This window comes from Sinohyriopsis cumingii, chromosome 3 (genome assembly GCF_028554795.1).
Source record: "Sinohyriopsis cumingii isolate HCF-2022 chromosome 3, ASM2855479v2, whole genome shotgun sequence".
Classification (NCBI taxonomy): domain Eukaryota; kingdom Metazoa; phylum Mollusca; class Bivalvia; order Unionida; family Unionidae; genus Sinohyriopsis; species Sinohyriopsis cumingii.
Window position 1 is genome coordinate 112147810 of NC_142963.1, and position 7216 is coordinate 112155025.

General features: G+C 35.6%; 1 long non-coding RNA gene across 1 annotated transcript; it reads left to right on the forward strand.

The window, feature by feature from the left end:
- Positions 1 to 1346: 1346 nt before the first annotated feature.
- Positions 1347 to 4855, forward strand: LOC149803592 (uncharacterized). The gene is made up of 2 exons (XR_016420230.1): positions 1347 to 2436; positions 4448 to 4855. It is a non-coding gene; the product is annotated as an uncharacterized LOC149803592 (long non-coding RNA).
- The last annotated feature ends 2361 nt before the right edge of the window (positions 4856 to 7216 follow it).

The window sequence follows — 7216 nt, forward strand, 5'->3', positions numbered from 1 at the left end:
TTTTGTTATTGTATCTTTAAGTTTTGTAATAGAGAGGAGACAGACGGACAGACACACAGAGACAGAAAAATGTACTTTTACAAAAGCTAAATCATATGACAGCAACAATCAATACAATTTCCCAAACAGACAAGTATTTCCAACGTTTTTATTCTGATAAAAAATGTATATTCTTGATAATACAATAAACGTAGTGATTTTAGTATTAAATAAACTCTTTCCAGGAGACACTAACATATAAACAATAAAATATATCAAATTTAAACCACCACATACCATCAAAATGAGAGACTAATGAGTCATGCTAATGCATCACCAGTCCACCGTGTCTTAGAATTCTTGTGTATTGTCTAATTTTGTCCCAACCTATATCAGCTATCAGGCCGCAGACAGGATTTGTGGGCCCTAGAAACAGTTCTCCAGTAGGCCCGCCCGTATTAATTACAAATTGTGACGGCCCACTAGCCCCCTGGCCGTTGTGAGCCCCCGGAATGTTCTCTTAGTTATTCTACCATGCCTGCAGCCCTTGTTAGTTATCTACAAGTTGAAAAGTTAAATGTAAAAGGATATTCAAACAACTCTACTTGACTTGCATATGTAATATATACTATTTCTTTGGTTCTTTAAGATTTAACAGTCGCAGTCCTATAGTTCTTTAAGATTTAACAGTCCCGGTCATATAGTTCTTTACAATTAACAGTCCCAGTGCTATAGTTCTTTAAGATTTAATATCGTTTGGTTCTTTAAGATTTAACAGTCCCAGTCCTTTAGTTCTTTACAATTTAACAGTCCCAGTCCTATAGTTCTTTAAGATTTAATATTTCTTTAGTTCTTTAAGATTTAACAGTCCTTTAAGATCTAACAGTCCTTCGAGACATGGGCGCCCGCACATAGACGCAAGGAGTGGGTGGGGTGGCAATTGCACCCACCCCACCCCGAATTTCACCTCTAAACATGTTTTGTCCTACAACCATAAAACTTAATAGCTGACTACTACATGTTTGCCCCTTCCCCCACCAAAAAAAGAAAAAAAAAAAAGAACAGGCATGCGCCCCTGGTTTGTTATGTAATTGTCCTTTAGTTCCTTAAGATGCAACAGTCCTTTGAGAGTTGACGGTCCTTTGATATTCAATAGTCCTTTGATATTCAATAGTCCTTTTAGATTTAATAGTCCTTTAATATATTCTTTAAGTATAATTAGCTTTTATGGTTTACTAAAAGATCGGGAAATTATAATGAGCATGAAATATGAAAGTGTCTGGAAATTAACATTTTATGCACCTATAAAATAAATAATTATATACAGCGACTGTAGCATTTAAAACAAAGGAAACAGACCTATTTGACAATCGTTGAATGAGTGAAAATTAGTGTACTCTTATTGTTGGAAATTATAAAAGATTAATTGCAATGCGCAAGTAATTGCCGGAATTATCACCGTGATTTACGACACGTTGAATGATTTGTACAACGGACGAATATGGAAAATAATAATTATGGAACAATTTAAATAAGATAGATGTTGAAAACGAAATTATACGTTGTCGTTTTTCTTACAGTTTTCCTTTTCATTGTAAGTGTAATTTGTCTGTCGCCGAATGCCCTGTAATGGCAGACGAAGATCTGTGATCGACTGCCATGTGCATGCTTATAATGCACCGTGCTCAACCCTCAGTTAATTTCTTTGCACTAGGCACTCCATTATGGGTCACCGAGCCTGCCGATTATTGACTGAAATAAAACATCGTCTGTTTAAATGTTCGCTTCGGAAATGTCAACTGATTATCAAAGATTGATGTTGAAAGAGATAACGATTAGTGGTTTGTTTTACTGACAAATTGTCCATGCCTATTCGGTGTCATACACTGGGACACTCCGCCTCTATTAATTAATACTGACAATGTGATTGGTCACTTTATTACTTTGGTGGACAGGTGGGTGGAGTGACGATAGGGTCAAAGGAAGATTGGACCTAAAATCAAAGCAGGTTCTAGGTAGACATTCAGCAGACACTGAATTGACCACAACACGGAAAGCCTATCCAGTGCCTGGCATCACAGACGGTTAGTACAGACCACCGCTTAATCGCTTTCAACCGGCATTGTTGCTAAATTGAAGATGGATACACTAAAAGTATTAGTACTCGGGATGGTTCTGTCCTTGGCATCGTCTCAACCTTTTTACGGTGGTTACCCGACATTCGGGGGATATTTGGGGGGCGCACCATCACCTATTACGGGTCCAGGCGGACAATTTTTCCTCCTGACTGGTGAGTCACCCCTTTTTCCAATCCAACCCGACAGATTGAACGGACTTCCAACATTTGGCGGGAATGGGGATGCAGTCGATTCATTCGGCCAATACATCAACACACAAGGTCAAGGGGGACACAGTCATCGTTAGATGAACCTGGAAGCCAACAACTCCTTTCGACCGGTAATACATCCTTTTAACAAAACAGAACTAATGATAATGAAGTTTTTGTTGTTGTTGTTTAAAATTATGCCACTAGCAGGCTTGTCAAATGTTGACAGATGTGATATTACAGGTGAATAGTTGACAAATTACAACCGATTTCTTGATTTGTATCATCACCATTCACGAGGATTGCATGCAGCTACATTAATAAAAGAAGCCGTTGTTCAAAAATGGCATTTACTAAAATTATTATTTTGGTAAATATTAGAAAACTATTGGGTTTTTTTCTTGATTTTTAACATTATGCCTTCAACATGTCAGGCAGATGTTGAGAGATGTTAAAAACGAGATAAAGCATCATCTATAACGACTTGATTTTTGCATTTGACTATCAAAGCTCTTAATGCAGCTCCATTACTAAGACAAGTCAAAGTAGACACAAGCTGCATTTTCTAATATTAGGAAACATATTTTAATATTCGAAAATGAAGTTCTAGTATAAGTCATTAATTTTCTAATACTACAAAATGAGTTTCTAATATACGAATATCCTGCTATAAAATTAGCATGATATGTTAATATCATCTCGTCATTTTGCAAAACATAACAATTGGTTAAGCAGTTTCGACATAAAATCAAATACTGATATGTAACTGGTTACTTTCTAATTAAGAATTATCTTAGGTCTAATAATTATTTAATATCACACAATTAGACCATATCCGTCGTAATAAAAATAATATTTAATCAGAAATTTTAATTTATATTTTTAAATGTTAGTAAATTCTTCTTTGTCGAAGTGGCTTGCCAAACTGATTTTCTTATATTTAGAAGTATCTCATGATGATCATTGTCATGTATCTATACAAATACCCATTTTTCTAAGATTAGAACGTTATTTCTAATAACACTTTCATCTTGAGAAAACGTTTCTTACAAGAACAACATATTGTCTAATATTACAATACTGTTGTGTCATATTATATTTTGTAACAATATTTTCTACAACCACTTGAGATGGAAATACGTGCTGCCTATTTGTTGCGTAACTGGCCTGTCCTGGAAGATAAGATAAGGCAATAATATCTCATTGATATGGGAATATTTATTGTGAGAAGTTGCAAATGTCTCGTAGAAAAGACTAGGTGAAATAGATCAGCCAGATCTCTAATGGGGTACTACCTGTAATACGAAACAAGAAGTTATCTCAAAGTATAGGAGAAATGATTACTTTTGTGGAGCAAAAACCTTTAATAGCTTGGGTACACATGGAAGTTACACTCATGTACTTGACTTCGAGGAAGATTACATATTCCATCATACGCACTGGTGTGAGATTAGAAAATCATACTTGAGGGTCATAATTTGTTAGCAGGAAAATGCCATGATGTGTCTGTCCACAAATCCTGTACCAGATGTTGGAATTTTCCCATTCCATATGATTTTATTCGATGGGTCAGCTGTGTACACATATAAAGGAATCAGACAAAAAAAACTATTTCTAAAATGGTATAGGTAAATATATTTGTATGTGCATCGCCTTGGGAGAAAATGTTGGTATGGACCCATTAAAGTAACAAAACACACACACACACACACACACACACACACACACACACACACATATATATATATATATATATATATATATATATATATATATATATATATATATATATATATATATATATATATATATATATATATATATATATATATATATTCAATATGTTGCGTGGTTGAGTCACGATCTTGTGAGCTGATTTATTTGCATAATGAATTCCAAAATTAATAATAATAGCATTATAAAAGTCAGTCTGATGAAATCATTGCAACGTTAATTAAAGTACGTAATATTAAAAAACATGACTCATGAGTGACAACTTCAAAGGTATAATGCCACATACAAGATGGAGATAATTTGCTAGACAACTAATTTTTTTAATGAAATTTTGTTTTATTTTGATCTAATTTATTACTGCAGGGCAAATGTTTACGACGCAACCAAAATGATTGATTTATTTTCCAGTAGATTGTGGCAGTCTGATGGAGTCACGAGGAAACACAGATACAGACACGACGATTCCTAATCCAAATTTATTCATCCGGTGTGTTTTATATGTTCTAGGATAATGAAATAAAACGTCAGAAAACTAATTAAAAGAAACATGGATATTAATATCAGCTGTACTAAAAGGAAATAATGGATTTTTCCTATTTATTGTAAATTTGTTGTTGATTAATTGTTTAAGATACATTCCCTGGGGATACTATGAAAAATCAAGTCACAGTTATTTTCTGCCTGTTTATGTCATTGATGGTTTTTGTTGTTTTTTTAACAAAGACAAAATTTATCGAAGACTTTATTGTTAAAATATTTATCTGGTTGTTTACTCGAAACTAACTTTTTCAGATAAAGACTTAATTTTATTGAAAAGTTTGTGTCGTTGTGTAAAGACATTTTCCCTGAAGAAAGAGGCCCTGTTAATGTTTATTTCATATTTTTAATGGGAAAAACAACTTTGTTCCATAATGATTTTGCCGTTTATCTGAACAAAATAGCCATATAACTAGACCCTATTTGCAACCGCTCCGGTGGCCTAGTGGTTAGAGCGTCCGCCTCGGATGCGGGAGGTCGTGGGTTCGAACCCCGGCCGAGTCATACGAAAGACTTACAAAAATGGTACTAACAGCTGCCTCGCTTGGCGCTCAGCATTAAGAGGTTAGTATTAGGACTGGCCGGCCTGGTGTCAGAATAATGTGACTGGGTGGGACATCGTGCTACATGTCTGCGGCATGATGCCCCAGTGTTAGACATCACTATAAACTGCCACACTGCAGACATCGTAGCGATATGACTGAAAAACTGTTAAAGCTACGTTAAAAAAGTCAAAATGACACACACATCACACAGACCCTATTTGCATAGACTGGAACTAAGATGTTTTCACCGACCTATTCCAGTTTGCCGATTATGACCGATCACTTGCAGGTCTGCTTATTACATGTTAGTTGAACATTATCAGGACATGTCTGTCAGTTATCCATGGTGTCGGCGAGGTGTGGAAGATGGCGGACATGATACTGGTTATTGTCGTTGCTTTCTTGACTATAAAGGTGCCTGTAAAGTTACGTGACACTGCAAGGGAGAAGCACTGATACATGGGTTCTTACAAATTCATTATCTTTTAAGATGAATGTTGTCCTTTGGATTATTGAGGGGCCCAGCTGAGATGTGACTAATACATTGTTACCTATTTATGAACCACCATCCCCAAACTAAAATTTCTACATAAACCCATCTACCTGCAAAATTGTACCCCATAATACAAAGAACAATATCCTATTAAACGAACGAATAGTAAACGTATAGAAACTTTAATTAATTCAATAAAAATTTATTTCATCCAGTGGCATTCGCGGGTTCATTTCAGTTTAAATTGGTAACGGTTCTGTTAATTCGAAAAGTTTCAGAATTGACCCTGCGGCCGCTCAGAATCGATGCACCAACTATCTCCTAACAGGAGTTCCAAAGAACCGTTGACAAATCCAATCGCCAATTATAAATTGTTATGTAATGGCGTTAGGAGTGGTAGGAATTTAATTAAGTTAGTAATTAATCTTTGCAGGATTTAAAATGTATCAATCACACATACATACATTTAAAAAAATTATAAATTGAGCACCATATAGTCTATATATTTTAATAAACTATCTCTGTATAATGATGTCCGGTGTTATCAGAAAAGATAAACGCTGATTTGAAGGAAATAATTATGATATTGTGCAGGTAAAGCAAACTTGAACGACTTTTCCTCGAGATATACCTGTATTAAATCAACAGGAATATTATTTATCTTCTCAAAAATCGCGAGCATATCATTTGTCGTGTCTTTAATCCGCTGACAGACGAGACGAAAGTACGTCGTTGCTGAAATTTGACCTGGATCTCGCCATTTGCATTCCGAGTTACATAACTATACAAATCTCGCAATTTAAATGTCAATGACATCAGAGGTCAACGAGTCACGTGATATTGACACTAAACTAAATTTCCAAAGTTGTTGTACATATAATTTGAAAATATTATAGAGAAGTCACGTAACGATTTTAGAAAAAAACAAATCAAATTCCTATCGATTTCATGCAGGTATGTCTCGATGAAAGGTCGTTCAAGTTTGGTAAGCCGGCTAGAAAGCAGCTAACCTATGCCAACACGAAATTGTGTCGGTGAATTCCAACTTTTCGATAGGCAAATGGACTCTATTCCTACACCCCAACATAAATGTCCAGATATCAAAAATGGGTTGGCATGGGTCAGAGGAAACCCGGACTACTAAAAAGGATACTTTGTAAGTTTAACATCGAAAGCATGAGTATGTACAGGAGCGAAGCTATTACAGCGAAAAGGTATTTGTGCAAACACGGACCGGCACTGGAAAATTGCTTATTTATCAGTCTATTCAAGCTGTATGCTCCCCTTGTCTCGATCACGTAGGAACAGTGTTCAAATTTGAACAACTTTATTTTGATTGGATGCGGTGGCTTGTCGCCGCATCCAGTGAAATTCACAGACCAGAAGCACAGAAATATCTGCTCGATATGCCAAGATGTAGATAGGGTTATCGGAACCTTGCTTAGCGAAGATACGCTGATATCGGTAGCCAAGCTTTATACCGAGGCTTCCATGACATTCATTTGAACTTATGCCAGTTATAAGTGCAGATCTGTTTGATGGATGGGTTGTTCGATGATAGATGGATATGTTTATTTTCTGTTTTATTTTCTAATAATGGCG